This window comes from Haliaeetus leucocephalus, unplaced genomic scaffold (genome assembly GCF_000737465.1).
Source record: "Haliaeetus leucocephalus isolate CR32 unplaced genomic scaffold, Haliaeetus_leucocephalus-4.0 Scaffold362, whole genome shotgun sequence".
NCBI classification, from domain to species: Eukaryota; Metazoa; Chordata; class Aves; order Accipitriformes; family Accipitridae; genus Haliaeetus; species Haliaeetus leucocephalus.
The window spans coordinates 8,563,833-8,582,674 of NW_010972798.1; the positions used below are offsets into that span (position 1 = coordinate 8,563,833).

At 43.9% G+C, this 18,842-nt stretch overlaps 1 protein-coding gene across 3 annotated transcripts in view; it reads left to right on the forward strand.

Annotated features, from left to right (window-relative positions):
* The window catches only part of LPP (LIM domain containing preferred translocation partner in lipoma), a 314,060-nt gene that overhangs the window by 119,439 nt on the left and 175,779 nt on the right, over positions 1 to 18,842 (forward strand). The window lies entirely within an intron of this gene.

The window sequence follows — 18,842 nt, forward strand, 5'->3', positions numbered from 1 at the left end:
TGCAAGTATAGAGAGAAAATTGCACTGGGAGCTCAGGTCTGACACAGCTGTCTTACATAAAAATGAATTTATAAAGACAAGAGGCAACACGTGAAAGAAGTGTGAGCTGGGTAAAATCATAGCTGGCCTGCATCTCCTCTGGTATTAGTGTGGACATGAGACCACACAGTTGTAATGGGTAATGTATGAAGTGTTGCAGTATATTCCTCATCTTCTGCTTAGTCCATTCAATGCCTTAGATTTGAATTAAATTCATAATTGAATTTTCCTTGTTAACCCGTCCCTGCCAAGAGTGGTCCTGCAGAGTTTGAGCCTGTAAACCCTTCTCTACAGCAGAAAAGGCTGCTGGGTTTGTGACATGAGAATACTTGACCGACTTCTCTTGGCGCATCAGACACTCAGCCTGTGTGCGTAAAAACGGGACATATGCCCTCAAGAGGGAGAAATGACCTTGCGGCAGCAGGAGAGGGTCAGGCTGGTGGATCTCCAGCTGCCGGATCTCTAGGTTTCGTTCAATTGTTCACTTTGCTCATTAGGGACAAAAGTCTTTTAGAGAGCTGCAGGAACAACTGGTTTGGCTGAGCCTGAAAACTCTTGATATTTAAAACATTTCTCCATGCCAGTAAATCGTGCTTGTTGGCCAGACAGAAAATACTTTAAATTTAGCAGCTAATCCAAGACAAGAGATATGATGCGTGATCACAGCTGAGCGCTTCCCCTACAATCACAGTTGGACTTTTTGAACAAATAATTGCTGAACCACCGTGTTTCCATTCTGAGTATATGGTGCTTTCCTGAGATAGTACTGAGACAAGCTAACAGAGGATCCCTTTGCCTTGCTATGCCTTCTTATGTGGGAAGACTATTAATCTTCCTGTTTCTGGTGCACATTTAGCACTGCCTGTTTGTATGTGTCCAAAAGTGCTCTTACTAATGAACCCTTTTGCCCCAGTGAGAATGTGCTGTGTAACTGTGGTAGGGAAACAAATAAAAGAGAAATAAGGTAGTAGGGTAACTATTCTGAGAGATGAGCTTTCACCTGGCATGTTGATTTTCCTGAGAGATACGGCACGTCCAGTATCTCATGTAAGTTGACCATCCAGCATGGCATGGGTCTCTGGAGCGGGAATATTCCATTTTAAGAATCTGTGTTGGGTAAGACGTGGGCTCGTGTTTGATGGACACTGCCAACTATTTAAACGTTAAAATGCTATGAATTCCACCTGTGAAACTGGAGGCGGAGGTAACGCAAGTTGGTAAATCTAGGCCTAAATGTCAGGGCCTAAAGGTCACCTTTCGTCGGTGGAAGGTGCAGTTGTCACCACAAACGTGAGGCTGCAGGAAGGGAATTGTGAGGCTCCCTATCTATTTGATCTCCTAGTACCTGACCAAATACGCTTAGTTTACACGAAGTCCAGAGACTGTTCTTTCTAACAAACCTGTCCAGCAAATGCGGTTCTGATGTTAGGACTCAAAATCCCCTTGTTTTGTTTTTTTTTTTTTTTTTTTTTTTTTTTTAACCCCGTGATCCATGAGCAGTGATGAAGGTTCTGGGCATTCGGCCGGTGACCGGGCTGGAGCTGAAATCGGCGCTTTCTCTTGTAGCAGTTCTGCTCCGTCATGCCCAGCATAATGAAAGCTCCTTATGAAAGGAGTCGGAAAAACTCATGAGGCATCAGAAGGAGCAGGAAGATGCATCTTATTTCTGTAAGCATTTAACTGTGAAATCTTTTGGCTACTTAGAAAAATGGTTAGTCAAGGAAGGCTTCATTGGAAGGCAGCAAATGTGTATTTTTGGGGACTAGGGAAGGTTTGATCATCCCCGGTTTCTTACCTTCTTGTTTTTCCTCCTCTAGTGCAACTGGTAAATGATTAAAATGTGGGTGTGTTTTGAAAAGAAGATTTCTAAAGAGAGCTTGGAGGAGTCTGTGCTTGTTTGTTAATTATTTCATATGGAATAAAGACCATGTGCAAGTAGCCAAGAAACAAAGCATTTGTATGCTGATCCCAATGTTTTGGCATGGCGTTTGGGAATGAAATCTTGGTTTTGTCTGGTTGTCCCTCATTCAGGGGTACCACAGGTCACATTTCCCTCTGACGCTTGCACAGCCCAGTTGCTGCTAAGTTAGGTCAGCGATGGCTCATCTGAGTGGATTTACATAAATGCAGCTATCTGGACCTTGCAAATAAGTTTGTTATTTATGCACAAGGAAGACCTGAAGCCAGATCCTTTTGGTCAGGGCTGGCCCAGTAGAGCTGAGAAAAGGTACAGCCTGCAAAGAAAAAGTACTTTCAGCTTTAGCCAGTAGCTCCAGTTCTTATTGGGAATAATCTGCAGTGGGACACAGATGTGTTTACTGTGAAAATGCCAATTTTATATCATCATATCTCTGTACTTTTTTATATTTGTTGGAAAATAAGAGAATGGAGTTTTCTGTCTACGATTAAATATTTTCCTGTTAGGGCTTGGAAGCTGTGTCCCAGCAGGCTTATTCACATAGTGTACTTCAGCTGTGGGCTTATCTTAATGGGGAGGGAGTTTGTTTCACAGTTAGCTGGCACATGGAGACTATGGGCTGCTGAAATCTCAGTCGAAGCTGAGTGTTTGTAGCTCTTGTGTGAGTTAGCAAGTGGAGCAAAGCTGTAAGCACTGCGTTATCTTCAGGTCACCCTAGTAACTCCGGTGAAAATCACCAGTCACAGTTTTGCCTCCTAGTCATCCCATGTGAGCTACTAGAGTTAAGAAGGCGTCTTTAGCCGTAAGGAGGTTCTTACTGAGCCTCTCAGATCTTATGACCATTACCATGGTAGTTACGATGCAAATGGGCTGGTGGATTTGTATCGGTCACCTGGCCTGTGGTCTTTACTGGGGGTTTGGGACGTTGCTTTGAACACAGTGGTGAAACCTGATCATTTCTCATCAGCTTGACATCTTCTTCATCGACATCGGTACCTGATAAGCGAAGCGTTGCCTCTCAGACTTCATTGACACATTGTCTGTTACCTGTCATCTCATAAATCTCCCCGTGAAGCTCTAAGTAAACTCGCCTGGGTGGAATCAACAGATCATCTTCATGGCATTTCTTGTCATCTAAACAATAATTCATTAAAAATTTAATGACTCTTTTGCTCTGGAGAGGAAGAAAGAGAGCTGGCGCCTGCCTTTAAAGTTTGTGTCTTGTATTGTTTGGTGATTTTTGTTTCGTTTTGGAGTTTTTTTATTTTACTTTGGAGGAAATCAAGTTGATAAACTGAAAGAAAACCATCTTATTACAAAAGGCTTGAGTGCTTCTGAGCATTTAAAACAAGGATGACTAGAAATGACCTTTCCATCCCAGAGCGAACTTTGAGTGTATTCTCCCTTTGGCATTTCTAATGATAGACTTTCCATCTGGTCTTTGCTTAAAAGCTAAGATGCAACTTGGTTTTTTTCACATTAAAACTGTGCATACTCTAAAATTCATCCTCTTGATCATTTCACTTCAGGGAGAGGAGTGCAGAAAGACTGGGAATATTTGCTTATTTTTAGCAACTCCATTCAGTCCTGCTGGCAGCAGATCCCTTTTGTCCCAAATCAAGTAGTTTCTGATTTGAGGGAACCCTGGATTTCCGTCTGCTTGAATTTGGGGAGATGATACCCCTTAGAGGAGATTTTAAAAGGAATTGCAGAGACGTCAGTGGCCCTGGTGGGGTGCGTGATCTGGATCAGTGGGAGGGATTTGTGGTTACGTTAGCTACCCGTGGTAATACTGTCATTTCTAATGCTGCAAATTCCCTGGTCCCAGTTTCCCATACTGATTCCCCAAAGCTGAATGTGCAAGAATCAAATCCTAGCAAATGAGTACTTCGGGGAAGAATTGGGGATCTCCTGAGAGGTACCACTGCAACCATCCAGCCTCATTTCAGCAGAATCTTTGGGGAAAGTACATAAACCGATCCTTTTTCTTAGCAAAGCATTTCAACAAATGCCTAATTTGATACATGCTTTCCAAAGGCCTGTGGGAGGTAACATTTAAGCATGCACTTGAACTTAAGCGTGTCCTGAGTCTGTGCTACGCGCAACCATGTGCATGCATGAGGGGGATGTTTCTCTGGATCACATGTAGGAACATCGACACCAGATTTTTGAATTTTTTTTTTTTTAACTTCCTGTAGCACTGGTCACTACTGAATGTGGTTTTTCTTTCTTTTTTCCTTCTTCATCCTTCTATTCAATGAAGTTCTACAAAAATATATGTAGGTGGGAGATTACTGGTGAGCCATTCATTCCTTAAAAGTTGTTCTGGTGGGAACAGCAGAAAGTAAGTTTATTAACAAAGTCATGTTTCTATCAGAACTGCATATGGGGCATGCACAGAAAACATGTTTTCTGGACATCGAGAAGGCTCTGCAGGAGAGCAGATGTTGTTTGGGGCTCTTGTCAGGTAGATGCTCTGCTGAGGGTATCGGTGTTTTTTTGCTGCAGGTTCTTCTGGTGACCAGCTCTATTAAAACAATGGGAGGGAGAAAGGATGTTGCAAATAATGGGAGAGAACAATTCTGGCACACGTAGCTTCCTCTTCACAAAGCTGCTTTTCCCTTGAGGCAATATATCTTGCGTCTTATGGGAAGGAAATCTTACAGTATAAAAGGAAGTCTGAACTGCTTACCAGTGAATTTAGAAGCCTAGAAGTTGGATTCATTTTATGAAGAGATAATATGGGTCCTGTTCCAGTACGTTAGGGAAGCTTTTTTAAGATGCATCTCCAAAAATAGGAGAACTATGGGAATCACTTCTTTAAAATAGTATGTGTGTGTAGCTTATGTTAATACTCCTGGAACCTTAGGGGATGTATGCTCAGCAAAATGAAGGTGTTCAGAGAACAAAAGCAGCAGAGAGACGGCATCTTTAGCCTGAGCTGCTTGGCAGGACAGAACATGGGAGGATGGCTTCATGTTCCTGGGGATGCCTGTGACGTGGGTTAGAGTGGTCCGAGGGCTGTCCTCGCTTTGCTCTCCTGCAATAGCTCCTGAGGGGCTGTTCTGCCTCCAAGAATAGCTGGCACATTGCAGTGCTCTAATTATCCTTGTTTTCCTGCCACATCTCCTGCACTGGGAACGGCGTGCCTTCTGCAGGCTTTGCTGCCCAAAGGCTGCCCGCCTGCCGGGTTTGCTCCATGGCAGCCCCGCTGCTGCAGATTTACAGCTCCCTATTGTGTATCAGGGTAAAAAAGCAGGGTCTGTCCAAAAGTTTGCAATCTTTTAGCCCTTCCCCAGTGCTCTTTTCTCTTCCTGTTCCCCTCAATTAAAATAAAGGCGTGGAGAGAGAGAGGGAAAGAAAGCAGAGTTGAATTTCTATGACTAGCACAAGTGGTGAAGTCCGGATAACTTCAGTGGGCATATCCACAAGGATATTTTATGCAGACCCTAGCAAGCTGAAAAACAACAATCAAAAAAAGGGGGAAAAAAAGTCGCTAGAATCCTTCTGAAGAATTTCTGCATTTTCTGCAGAGTACATAATTGAAGGAGATTTTTTTGATAAAGGCTAAATTGTGTATGGGCATGAAAAATTCAGCAGGGAATTTAAGCCATTTCCAAACTACATGAAACATTAAACATTTTGCTCAAGAATAGCTTGAAGATGGCGTGCATCATCCCAAGCTTTAAGCAGTCATCTGATTTTTCTCTTGCAAATGTTAAATATCTAGTAAAGGAGAGCCAAAGTAGGTTTTATCTTCTTTCTCGTGATGAGTGCAGAGCCATTGCCTTGAAAGATTTTGCTGGCTGACCCGACACACACCTTTGTTTACCTATCTTGGCTAGATGATTTTAGCTGCAACATTTTGAAGAACTAGGGGAGCAGATATCAGTGCTGCAGTCAGAGCATGCCATCCTGTGCTTGTGATCAGCTCCAGCCTTGGGCTCTTGTCTGAGTGGCTCTCAAACTAGCCTTTTAAATCCAGTGGAATTAAAGATTTTAATCAAGCAAGATGCTAATCACCATGACATGATGTGATATGTATGGCCCGATAAGGATATACAGTAAATCTCTCAGTCTTTTGAAAGCAGAGAATCCCCTCCCTTAAATGATCTTCAACATCCACATTTAGGTTTTGCCTAGATGTGGTACTGGATTTTAAAGCTAGGTTATGCCTGTATTTTTAAATTTAAAATTCTTCCTTTGTGTAGAAAGATAAACATTGGCTAATTTCAGATCATTCTCAGGTGTGTTCTTGATTACTTCTTGTTTTCATGAGAGCCCAGATACCCAGACATGCCATGTTTTCTCTTTAAATAAGGTTGTTATTCACTCGGGTGTCTTTCATCAAGGAAATCTGACTGTGATTGTTTAAATCCTCTAGGAATGAGCTTTGCTTTTGCATAAAGCAGTCACCTTGGATGACTGCATGCAACAAGTCATGTGTTGCAAAATTGCAGTGTGAGTTTTCAAAACCTGCTGTTGCTTGGTTTCATTTAGCAAAGCTGGTTAGTACTCTCCAAAGGATGCTCCTCTTCTCTAGGCAGACACCAGGGCCATGACTCTCAAGTTTGTCTCACTGTGCCAAAGATGGTCCTCTAAGAAAACTCTGCACCCTTAAATATCTCAACATGCACTCTTGCCGGGGCAGACAGCATGCTTTCTCACTGTTATGCTGTAAAAACCCCACATTGGCAAGCAGCAACACAACCTTCTCATTATTTCACTTGGGACTGGAAAAAGGCAAGAGAGTAGCGGTAGTCCTCAGCTCCAGGACACTGCTTAGGTCATGGTGGAGATCTAGACCAGGGGCTAGGTGCAGCCAGTCTGCTACAGAAAGCCCTAACCTTGAGCAGTGTGGAGACAAGCCAGTCCAGAGCAGTTGGCCCAGAAGACACTTCTCTTCTTGTTGTCATTCATGAAGAAAGTAGAGACATTGGCTGCAAAATTCTCAGAGCTCAGGGAGACTGGGCTAGTAAGCAACTCCCAATGACGTGGGCTCCATGATTCATCATAAAGCCTCAGTACATCAGGCATCTCTGTGCACTAAAATAATTTCCGAGCAAAGCACCTGCTTGGGTTCTGTCTGGCTCTTTGCACTTGCTTGTAATGTCAAACTGGAAGTTGTTCTCCTTCCCGCAGCGTCTTCTATCTGATGGAGGAAAATGTCTACTCTTTCAATCTCACTAATGGAGGGTTTTTTGTTAGAAGGTGAGATGGATCATCCATTCTTCCCCTGTGCTGCTAAGCACTGTCTCCTTCCAATTCACTGTTCCAGGCATGTGCTTGTGGTAGCATGGGGAGATGCATATGTTACAGTGAATAACCTTTGTATGTCACTACAGGCATCAGCGGGCCTCAAAGTATGATAGAGGTTTTTGTGCTCGTAGAAGATTTATCCTCTTCTCTTGCTCCCTGAGCACACACTCAAACAACATATCCATTTTAATTGTTTTCTGAGAGGTTATTAATATTGGAGTGGGGATTTAGAATGAAGATCAATCATTAATCTGAAAAGAATGGATTTGCACTTTCCTGCAGCAAGGCTGGAAAAGAAGTTAGGACGAAAGAAAATCAAGAGGCATTCCCCATCTAACCTAATTTTTTTTTTTTTTCCCTAAAATTGTCCAAGTAACTCTGAGGGAAACCCAAACCTTAGAGTGAATCATAGAATCATAGAATGGTTTGGGTTGGAAGGGACCTTAAAGATCACCTAGTTCCAACCCCCTGCCATGGGCAGGGACACCTTCCACTAGACCAGGCTGCTCAAAGCCCCATCCAACCTGGCCTTGAACACTTCCAGGGATGGGGCATCCACAACCTCTCTGGGCAACCTGTTCCAGTGCCTCACCACCCTCACAGTAAAGAACTTCTTCCTAATATCTAGTCTAAATCTACCCTCTTTCAGTTTAAAGCCACTACCCTTCTCCTGTCATGAACATGCCCTTGTAAAAAGTCCCTCTCTGGCTTTCTTGTAGGTCCCCTTTAGGTACTGGAAGGCTGCTATAAGGTCTCCCTGGAGCCTTCTTTTCTCCAGGCTGAACAACTCCAACTCTCTCAGCCTGTCTTCATAGCAGAGGTGCTCCAGCCCTCTGGTCATCTTCATGGCCCTCCTCTGGACTCAATCCAACAGGTTCATGTCCTTCCTATGTTGGGGGCCCCAGAGCTGAATGCAGTACTCCAGGTGGGGTCTCATGAGAGTAGAGGGGGAGAATCACCTCCCTCAATCTGCTGGTCATGCTTCTTTTGATGCAGCCCAGGATACGGCTGGCTTTCTGGGCTGCAAACGCACATTGCCAGGTCATGTTGAGCTTCTCGTCAACCAACACCGCCAACTCCTTCTCCAAAGGGCTGCTCTCAATCCACTCATCGCCCAGCCTGTATTTGTGCTTGGGATTCATGAAGATTTCAGAAGTCCAGCCTAGAAACTGTAGCAGTATGTTACTACAGTTTGTTATCATTTTTTTCGATAACATTTTATTTCAAGAATAAAATGTCTGCCTTTTCAAACAAAACCACAATCTTTGAAGAAGATTTTAATTTTCTTCCGCATTTTTCCTTTTAACAATGTCCACAAATATTTCAGTAATTCATTTTCTGTTAGTTAAATAGAAAAGTTTTAATTCAGTCTGAAAACTGTCTCACACAGGTTTCTCTACACCAAATAATTGACCCTGCCTTTGGTGTGGTATGTTTTACTGCACGGGCGCCCTCTCAGTTACCCTGGGCTGCTGCCAGACCTTAATACTTTTTCTCTGGAAGGGAGGCACCGTATCCTGAGCAGAGTTACAGTAAAACTGCTGGTTTGATCAACTGCTTTCTCAAAATGGTCAGAAGTTTGGAATCTGTGCTTGGATAACTACAATACCATGGTCATTCCTGCTGGGAATGCAAGATGAGAGCCACGTGTCCCCCAAAACCAGCACAGGTACCATGCTGCCGCCATTTATCCCTGCTTCTATTCTGAGAATAGGCAGTCTGCTTGGGTCAGTTTAGGGAGTGAATTTTAATATCATCAGTGTCATGAATGGGAATGTCATTCTCATCCTTGGGAAGTCCTTTCGGTGCCTCTGTCATTCACTTCTTCCTCGCCCACTTTAGGATACTCCTGATGGGAAGTGCTCTCTCTCCTCTTGCTTTCCCCACCACGCTGCTGGGATTTTGTGGAATACGGAAAACATAAATGTAGTTACTTATCTAAAAAGTCAGTTTAGCATGTTGTTTCCTAACCAGTTACTTTGTTGAATTATGCAAAATTCAATTTTAAATTTTAAAGCATTTCTACTCAAAATATGGCAATAACTGCACATGTAAGTGTGTATAGTAACTTTGGGGTGTTGGGCAGTGATCCTTGGTTCAGAAAGCTTATGCATCAGTGTTTTAGGGTAAAATTCAGCTCAAAGAGAAAGCCCGCATAATTTTTTTTCTCCTCTGCCTTCTCTGTTATCCAGAAGTACAGCAGAAAAGATGTAGAGCACCTCCAGGTGGAATCTACCCAGGGGAAGATATGCCTCCCCCTCCCCCCCTTTTTTTTCCTTTTTCTTTTGGTTATAATCCCATTTCTCTTCCATGGTCTAGCCAGATCATGTGTGACATTTCTAGTAGGTACCAGTGAAAGGAACCAAACTCCCTCCACAAAATCCACCACCACTCCATATAAATATATATTAAACCACCACCACTCCATATAAATATATATTTATATAAATTTATATATGGAGATACAAAGCATTAGTTATTTACTTTGGAAGAAGATGATAGAGGTGAATTCTATTTATCCAACATTTAATTTTATCTGAAATTATCTTCAGGGATTAAGGATGTAATTTATTATTCAACTGTTACACTGGTGAATAAGAAAGTGATTAATTTTGTAGCAGGAAGAAAATCTAGCTACTTTTTCTGGTCCCCAGTAGCACTGACTAATTGCAATAGAAGGAAGAAAGCCAGGGCTGTTTGTATTGCTGAAAACAGTGAACTAAGACACATCTGATAAAGACACATGTTTTGCTTTAATCTTTCCAAGTTTGGATGTTTATGAGAGTTACATAGAGAGGGGTGGGGAAGAGGATGGGAGGAACTAAATGAGCCAGTTTGAAAATCAGTTTACGGGGGTTTGTTTGATCACTTCATCTGAGAGCCATACGTGCATTTCCTACTTGGTGGTTTTGCTCCAGTTTCTCAAGCCAGCAGCAGAAGACTTTGTGAAGAGGACACTTTGCAAGAAGCTTGACCCCATCACACAGGGAAATGGTCTGGTTACGGCAGTGGTTTTTGTTGCCCCTCTCGTCTGTGTGCTAGGCAAGCAGAATCGATCCAGCGCTTCCAGATGTTCTGCAGCACGAACCACTGCTGGCTCCGAGGCTCAAGCCAAGGCTGCAGCACACATTGGGTTTCCTCTGACCACTCGGATTGCAATTTATCTCCAAAGTGGGAAAACAACACAAAAACAGTTATAGGCAAAGATGAGTCTGAGATTGCTTAAAACTTGTTGGCTGCAGCTTCCAGAACTTGAGGAATTCCCTTGGCAGTAAAGAGCTCTGGGAGGTGTTTTTTTGTGATCTGTGGAGTGTTTTGTATTTCATCACTAGGCACAGAGAGTGTTTGGTTGGAGATAAGAAAGGATGTATGTGAAGGACACGGTCCCCATCTTCCCTGGCTGCCTCCTCCTCAGGGGAGAAAGCTGACCGAAAATCCAGATTCATTTTGATTGTGCCATGCAACAACAGCCAGGGAGAACGAGGTCTTAATCCAGTGGTGTAGCTCTTTTTTTTCTTTTTCAACTCCTTCACAACAGCCCTCTTTAGTAAATTAATGCATATGTCAACTCTTGTCAGGAGCTCTTAGCAATGAGCAAATGAGTTGAACACCATAATCTAATAAACAAACAGATAACCGGTTTCGGTTTTGTTCTGAGCGAGGCAGCGTTTCCCTTCTGGAGTTGTTTCATGGATCTTTAGCTCTGCAGAGGAGAGGGATGGTGTGTCGGAATGCAGCCCATGTTTCCCCTCTGAGGACAGAGTTTGCTCTTCTGACTTAGATGCCCTGATTTCTACCATATTTCCAGTTGTTTGTGTTGAAATCTTTCCATCTCAGCAGGCTGTTTGCTATCATTTTTTTTTAAATTATTTGGAACTACTTTTGTTCCCATTATTGGACCTGAGCAGCTGCGACCGAAAGTGGGATCTCATTGTACTAATTGCTGTACAGACCAAGTAAGATGGACTCTATCCTTATAAATAATGTCTACAAATAAACACTGGAGAGAAGGCAAAGGAAGGCTTTACATGGCCATGGACAGAGGGACAGTGGGACTAGGTGACATCCCCAAAGTCCTAAAAGAAGTCTGTGACAAGGAACGGTACTTAGAGCTTTTCTGTTAATCTTATGGCTCTTCTTCCTCCTTCTATTTTAGCACAGATTTTAATTAAAGTTTTACAGTGCCGTGGGCTGTTTCTTGCATTGGGTCAACTTTAGTCCTTCACTAAGCTTTAGTAAAGTACTGATTTATTTTCCATAGAGCTGAGTTCCGATACTAGCAGACCTCTCCTCTCAGTAGATATCAGCGTTACAGAGATAACCGTTACATATAATGTGATCTGAGCAGGAGCAGAACTGGCTTATTTGCATCATGTTTACAAAACAGGTTTCTGAGGTGAGCAAAATAAGTCATCTCTATTGCAGAGAGGTCGGTGTGGGACATTAGCTGAAATGCTTTGCCCCAAAGTCATATGGAAAAATAAGTTGGAGAATCAAAGTGCAGCCTTTTATTGATGCCTTTGTACTTAGCAGCATGTATCGTAAGCGTACGATGGATAGGACGTTCAGCTTATGTGCATGGGGGAAAACAACCTGGCATGTGGATATACCTGCTTCCCCCTACCCTGCAACCATTGGGGCTGCAGTAGCATCGGTTGCATTTTGCTGAGAAGGTTGGCACGGCTAGGTGTCTAGAGACACAAGCTGAATAAAAACGCAGTCTCATTAAAAAAAAAAAAAAAGTGCGTTGTTTTCACAATGAGGGGCATCCACTGTGGCGAAGTGGCTGAGATTTTGCATAATTTGGGGAACTGAGCCCTTGTTTGCTACCCTCGTGCTAATTACTGCCTTTGGGGTGTTTTGAGAGGGAGGTCAGTGAGTTCTAACATGAACCAGAGTTGGGTGGGATTTTCCCCACTGGTGACCAGAGCTGGAGTGAAAGATCTGCGTACAGGACTCTAAAGATAGCATCCGTTTGTGCTAAATCAAGTTGCTCAATAAAAGCTGCATCACTTGAACTGAGCCTGGCGTGGTGTGCCAACGCCGCTCCTTCTAGCAGTCACAAACTTGTAGGCAATGCAAGGGGTCCAGCTCCAGTCCCACTGAAGCAGCTGGCTATGCCTAAATGGTGGTAAAACCTAGTTACCTCCTGAGAGGTGGAAAAAAATGGCTTTTGAGCTGCTGCCTTAGCTCAAACCCAAATGTCAAAGCAGCCACTGTTGGATCTCCCCATTGGCACTCTCCCACATGGCTCCTCTGTCCCCGTCAGAGTCTCATCTGCTACTCCTGAAAGCTTTAGTACCTTTTTCTGGCTCTAGTAATGCTGGAAAAAATCCAGAGTGATTCCAAAGGAGATATTTTGGATTTGCGTTTGCAGGAGGAATTGTACCTAGAGGTTTTAAGTTAAGCGCATGGTCATTTTTCCTCTGTATATTTAACCACCGAAGTTAATTAACATTTTAAAGTTTCACAGGCTGCTTCTTTCATTATCTCAGCTAGCTGTGGTAAAAGGCAGCGTGGCAGGAGGGTGGTAGTCTGGCTGAAGTTGTACAGATAGGAAAATGCTGGGAATTGTTTCCAATGAATCCCAGGGGTTTGGGTAGTCGGATGGTGGGATGAAGGTGAAGGTGAGGATGCATAAGCTGCCATGGTGCACGTTACCTATTGACTTTCCATGTAGTAAACAAAATTCCTAGATAATTGTTGGCGTGTGGTTTTTTTTTCTTATTTGAAGAGAATATTTTAAGCAGGACTGCTATTCATAGTCCTGAACTGTAGGGGACTAATGTTCCTGTTCTCCAGCTGGGAGAAACTAATTCAACATCTTGTGTTGTAAACACTCACTCATTTTAACTGATTACACCTCCAATGTTCCTCAAATCACTAAAATTACTAATTGCTATTCCTTACACATCAGAGAGTGAATCCTGAATAATTAACCCCAAATAAAATTAGATGAATTGGCCCTTTTAATTAGAATCCCTGCTGCTGTTTGTTCTGAGCTTCCTTTTCTTACTGTTAAGAGACTTTTAGAATGATTAAAACTGTTTAAGACTTAAACAGCCAGTGACCTTTTAATACAATATAAATCCATAAAAGCAATATTTCAGCTAGCAGGTGGTGAAGTAAATTTTCAGTGCAACTACCTGACAGACTCAGTATTCCTTTTTTAAACGCTGAGGATGAAATTAGCCAGTGTGTTGTTTTTTTTTTTTCCTCCCTCCTGCTTATTAATACAGTAGCTGATTAGCAAAAGTAGTTCAAATGGTAGGATTAGTGATTGGTAAGAGAGTGGTAATTTAAACAGTACTTTGGGTTGGTGGAGCTGCTTTATTTTAGGAACCACAGCCCAATGTGGTATATTTAGGTAGACTGTGGAGCTGGTGTGTAATCATGCGATGGTTCTCCCTGCAGTGACGTGGTGTTGGTGGCCCTTCACGACATGGTTTTCATCGAGGATGCACCAATACAAATCATGATTTTAATCGTGTGCTTTCCTTGTCCAGTGTTGTGTGTTAAATACAGATGTTACAGGAAAATGTTCATTTTGGGAAACTTAGTAAGACATGTGTTCAGACCTAAGAGTCACCAGGTCATATCTAGCTGAAGTTTTCTATAAAAATCCTGTGGCATCACTTTCGCAGTATGAAGTTTCCCAGACCACTTAGTAATACTGTGATACTGTGCAGGTTTTTGCAGTGGTTACTGTGGAATACAGGTTCATGGTAGCCTCGATCAAAAGGATTTTAGCCCAGTGCTAAACGAATTAGGGCTTAAGTGTAAATCTTCATTGTTTCAATGTAGATCACCCTCAAATTGCAAATTTTGGCTTTCTGCAGTAGAAGGAAGTGCCTGTATCTGCTCAGTGCTTTGCCAAATGGAGTCTGTTTGGATCAGAAAGGAAACACATCAGCGGGGGTTTGCTCCGTCACTGTCCTTAGTCTGGTCTTTGAGTCAGGGGAGAGCTGTGTTTTTCAGGTGATTAAAACTGATTCTGAACCAGCTTCAGAGTCAGAAATTATCAAGATGAAGATGAGAAAGGGTTATTTTTGTTTGGAAGGAGAAAAATTAAAAACATCTGGGCATATAGTCTTCAGATGTCAGCCAGAGATCTGGGAAGACCAGTGTGAACCCTGTTTTGTTGGTTGATAGCTTTCATTAAGTTATTGTTTCAGGGAAAAATATGGTGTTTTGCTTTTTTGTGTTTCTGAGGGTTTTTCCCCCAAACAGTCTCTTCTTACTGAACATATGAGATCTTCTTCATGTCTAGAAGTTTCAAAGCTGCAAATCTTCATGTCTAAACAACTGTGTCAGTCAAGGGGGGAGGCAATTACTGTGCTGCAATTCATTTGTTGACTGGCAGATACATCTCCCTGAAGACAAAGGCTTGAGACACGAGCCTGATCCTGCAAAAAAACTGAAGCGCACTTAAAAATTTAAAGGTTAGACTGTAAGTGAGAAAGGTGCTTGGTGCATGAGACAGGATGTTTTTCTCAGCTTGTACTTGTACCCAGAAGGCATTAGGCAGCCAATGACAAAAATCTTAAGAGTTTCTATTCAGCCTGATAGGGTCGTGCTGATGTAGATGTCTGTTAAGGCTTTGAACAATTTTTCATTTGTACATTTGAAAAGTGTAATAATGAAATGCCTAAATCTCCTTGGAAAGTGTAAGAGGAGAAATTCTGGGGAAGAGAGAAGTAAAACCTTGCAAACGCATCTGCATGGCACAGATCTGATCGGACCCAGAAGCCGGGCTGGGGCTTGGGAGGCATCACTTCTGCCTATGGCTCTGCTCTAGTTTCCCAACATAGCCATGACGGACTCACTTAATTTGTCTAGTTACTTGTATGTAAAATATGGGGGAGAGCATTACCAGTGCTGGTGGTATCATCTCTCATGGTTGCACCGGGTGATGCTCAGGTGCAGCAGCAGGCACGGGTGCCGAGAGAAGAGCCGAGAGCTGCGGTTTCATGGTGCGTTGCGCCATTGTATCTGAAATAACCAAGCTGGCGCATGTGTCGCACCGCGCAGCCCCTTTGTAGGTTGACTCATGGTCTTCACAGCTGTAAGAAGAAGAAATGAGTAGCTGGCGCAACGAGGAGTGTTTATTTTCTGCTCTCAACGTATGGTAATGGGTAGAGATTTCTCATTGCAAGAGCTGAAGGCAGGCTGTGCCACGGTGCGAGGAGGGGCAGGATGCAGCTCCCTGCCTGCAAACGTGCCTCCCCAGGCTGCCTCTGCGGGGGGACTTGCCGTAGGAAGGTGCTTTCACCTGCCTTGAAGTATAAATTGCCTTCTGGAGGTGCCTTGGTGTCTCTCTGTTGACGAAGCTCGGTGCAGTCACTCTTAAGTACCTCCAAGTGTTGGGGCTGATGCCAGGTGAATGTCAACCAAAATGCCAGTCTCGGTGCTGAGCAGTAATCAATACTAATAAGCCTTTTGCCCATCTTATCCCTTATTCACGGAGGGGCAGCAGGGTTAAATCAGTCAGGAGAGGTTGAGCACTCAGGGTGGGATGTGTCCTCCACCAGCCCACGGTTAGCTCTGGTAACCCCAGAGCCCCATTTCTCCCACAGTTGCTGGTGCATCCATGCGGACCAGGGGACGGTCCCTTCCCCAGATGGCTCCCCACGTAGCTGGCTGGCACTGGAGGGGTCAGCAGTGGGTGGCAGCGATACTCTCTGCCTGCACATGGACTTTTCTGCTTCCTCCCACGGCTTGCCGGCTCTAAGCAAGTGAAATCTGGCTTGCAAAGCTTCGGGGATAAGGGAAGGTCCCTGAGGTGCATTGTAGGGAGAGCCTGCTTAAAGGGAGAGGAGGCTTGCTTTCAGCTTTTTTTCCTCCTTTACTCCTTCAAACGTAGACCTGTTTCTTCCATGTGTCATCTAAAACCGTACACTGCTCAGGACACAGATTTTACAGTCTTTGCATGCTTCCCTCTCTGCCAGAGGGAGGCTTCCAGCAATGCCAATAATAATAATACAGTAACAGCTTTCCCTCCTGCATCCGAGGGAATACTCTCCCGCGAGTGCAGTGGGAACAGCATCGGGTCCTATGGCTGTGTGTGGGAAAGAGGAAAGTGCAGTGGCAGAATAAATAACTAAAGCTGTGAAGGAGAAAAGTCCATCTGTTTGCAGAGGACCAGGAAAAGGCCAAACATCTGCAAGGTCCCCCCAGTTCATCAGGCATCTGCTCTCTGCTTCCCAATCTAAAAACCTTCCCATTTGTGGGGATAGCAGAGCCAGCAGCTTATCTGACACAGAGGACAGAGTCAGCAGAGCTGGGCTGGGATGCAGTAAAGCCAGCTGTCTCCTACTGCAAAGAAAAGTGTTTTCTTCCAAACTCTAGAAAAGGGCTTTTCTCTGTTTCTGTCCTTTGCTCCTTTTCTGGAAAATCTTGCCAAAGTTTTTTTCTTTCGGGAGGAACAGATCTTCCAAAGGGGCAAAATGGTATTTGTTTTGTGTTTGTTCTAGCAGTCATTGTTTTCCCCTTCTCTTACAGCAGTTGTTATTTTTCCCTTCTGTTTATGCACAAACCCTGTCCTTTTCCTTATCTCGTCCCCTTCAACACAATCTCTGCCTTGATTTTGCTTAGGTGTTTTGAAGGGTTGTAATAAAGCAGGAGTGTCTGACTAATGTGCTGTGCAGGGAGATGAGTCTTTGGCTTCAGAGCCAGGACTAACTGGAGAAACATCATCTGAAGTGTATTCTTTGGGAAGTATGTGTCCGCTGGAGTTGAATTTGTTTGCAGAATCACGTTGGTTGGTTGGAGAGTCATTTTGAGAGCAAAGGAGAAAAGTTTACTTAGCACTCAAACATCCCAGCATTTTTTAGAACTAAACACCAAGCTATTAATTTCAAAATATTTCTTCTTTTCTTTTTACTCTGTATTGTATTTCATATGATTTGAAATAAAAGATTGGATTAATTATAGGGCAAAGAGGAGGATACTGCAGATGTTATTGGACATAATTTAAAAAAAAAAATCAGTCTTGAACTCTGTAGTATCTATCATGAGCCAGTAGGTTTCACGGGATTTTATGTATTGGAGCAACATGGTTGTCTTAAATTAGTTTTCAGTGTGTTGTTTTCGAACTGTCTTTTTACATCTGTATTTAGGATGATACTTTCTAAGGGATTCAGAGGGGGTTTTTTGAGTCCTATCCATGCTCACTTCAGGGAAAATGGGAAGAAATTACTTTCCTGGGAAATAAGTTCCCTAAAAGTCCTAGGGGGAGTTTGTGCCTTTTAGAGGAAATCAAGCAGAAAAGCTTTCCAGGGCTGCAGACCCATCTGCTTCCCACGGCAAATAGCACGAAGGTGCCGTGCCGGCGGTGCTGCCCAGCTGGTGCCCCTGCCTGGGCACAGGTGGTCCAGAGGACTGTGGGTCACTGGGGTTTGGCTCAGCACCTCTCTGAGTGGTTTGGAGCCTGCTCGTTGGTATTTGGGGATGGCGCCGAGGGCCTGTACCTGGGACGCAGTGTGGCACTTTGTGGAGATGTGGAGGGTCAAGTAGGGAGTCCATGTTTCCTCCCCAAAGGGTTAAAACCCTCCAAAAGCAACAGTTCCTATACATGTGAAATATCACACTTTTACTCATCTTGAACTTCCATCCCAGATGCTGCACACAGGAGGGGCAACAGCAAACAGCTCTACTTGCAGCATCAAGCTTTATGAGAAGAAATAAAAATATACCAAAGTCCACATTACAGGCAGCTGCCTCCCCAGGAGCCAAATCCAGTGCTAATGGCAAATGCCCTTTTTTCCATCCTTAGGGGGTGCTTTCAGAGCCTGCTGTCCTGCTGCCCACAGCCTGTGCTGCTCTGTCCTTGTTTTGTCCTCTGTGCTCCCACCTCCCATGAAGTTCTCAAGGAGAGATCTCCCATCCCTACGCTAAGCTGGATGGCTTCACAGCCACTATGCTGCTTTGTCTTCACATCAGCACTTTTGGAAGTTTAAGATGAGCAAATTAAAGTGTAGGTATTTTGGACATCAGCCCTATGTAAAAAGCCTCCTCAGAGTTAAAAGAGGTGGATACTTCTGAGCTTGCACCTGGCCCATCACGTGGCTGTTTTCACTAAGAGCCTGTGATCTTCCCAGCAGTTCTTTACATGAAGCTGTGAGGTCCCTATAGGAAAAGGGAGATGCAGAGAGCATGACTGCCTGCCAGCAGCAGGGATGCAGGAGACGGGCTGGTCTAGATTTTGGGCTTCAGCTCCAGCCCTCCATGTATCCTCTGCAACAGGGAATCCCTGCTTTTAGACAGCAGACAGTGCTGTCTTTCTAATGATCAAGAAGAGCTGGCATAATTTAGCACACAAGGGGGGTGAACTGGATGGGATCCATTGCAAGGCTGGACACGGGGCGTTCATTATTGCGAGTTTTGTAGTTGCATGCAGCAGGTTTGAGCTGCGAGCTTCTATCTGTGGGGCTGGTTGTTGGTGCCTTCAGGCTTTGTGGCAAGTCACCTTCTGCTGGTGACCCCTTCTGTGGGGTGTGAGCACCTCGGAGCGGTCTGCCAACGTTACCAAGCTGTCGTAGCCATCTCCTGAAGCAGCGAGGGGTGCAGCTGAGCATTTAATGGTTAAATGATGTGTTACTTCCTGTGCCACAAAACTGATGGCAGA